General features: G+C 33.3%; 1 non-coding gene across 1 annotated transcript; it reads left to right on the top strand.

Annotated features, from left to right (window-relative positions):
• Window positions 1-613: 613 nt before the first annotated feature.
• Window positions 614-719, top strand: LOC139000317 (U6 spliceosomal RNA). Its single transcript, XR_011469560.1, has one exon. It is a non-coding gene; the product is annotated as a U6 spliceosomal RNA (small nuclear RNA).
• Window positions 720-929: the final 210 nt, after the last annotated feature.

Below are 929 nucleotides of genomic sequence, written 5' to 3' on the forward strand. Positions count from 1 at the left end.
CACACCATAAAATAAAATATTCGTGGTCAGTGTACATAAGGATGCCATAACAGAAATATTTACACATTTAAACTAACATACACAATCACTTTACAACCCTTATGTTTGGTGTAACAATAACATCATTACGCAGAATAAACAGGACTGAATTATTTTCCCAATCCAGGCTTCCATAAATAGTAGTCTGCATTCTTGGCCCAATGATGTAATCTTTGCTTGGTAACTTTATGCAATCTAATAAAACACTTATTTTAAAAAAGGTCTTGGGCATGGCCCATAATCAATGATTTATCTTGAAGACATATTATAATAATAGGTCAAATCTTTACATTCTTTTCACACATCGCCACCACTACCACCAACGCCACTCTTTATATCTGCATTGTTCAGAAGGCCCATTGAAGTCAAGAGAATTGCTGGCTTTTTCTTTAATAAATAAATGTATCAAATCAACATACTGTACATCTGAAACTTACACAATGTTATATATTAATTATATCTCCATAAAATAAAAATTTTAAAATATTTTACAAAGCAAAAAATGTTTATTAAACACTAAAGAATATTTATAACATATGTAAAAGGCACAATTACAATAATTTAAATACCCATGGTGCTCGCTTCACAGCACTTATACTCAAATTGGAACAATACAGAGGAGCTGAGTATAGCCCCTCTGCAAGAATAAGATGCAAATTTGAGAAATGTAAAACATAAATAAATAAATGCCTGTGTACATTAGTTTCCTATTGCTCTGTAGCACATTACTACAAAATTAGCCGCTTAAAACAACAACCATTTATAGGCTCACAGTTCTGTACTAGTTTGTCAGAAGTCCAGCACGGTGGGACAGAGTTCTCTGCTGAGGTGATCACAAGGCTGGAATCAAGGTATCGGCCAGGATGAATTTTCACTGGAGGCTCATTTTT

Source organism: Myotis yumanensis, unplaced genomic scaffold (genome assembly GCF_028538775.1).
Source record: "Myotis yumanensis isolate MYYU_CA2020_CCGP unplaced genomic scaffold, mMyoYum1.0.hap1 SCAF_1, whole genome shotgun sequence".
Lineage (NCBI taxonomy): Eukaryota > Metazoa > Chordata > Mammalia > Chiroptera > Vespertilionidae > Myotis > Myotis yumanensis.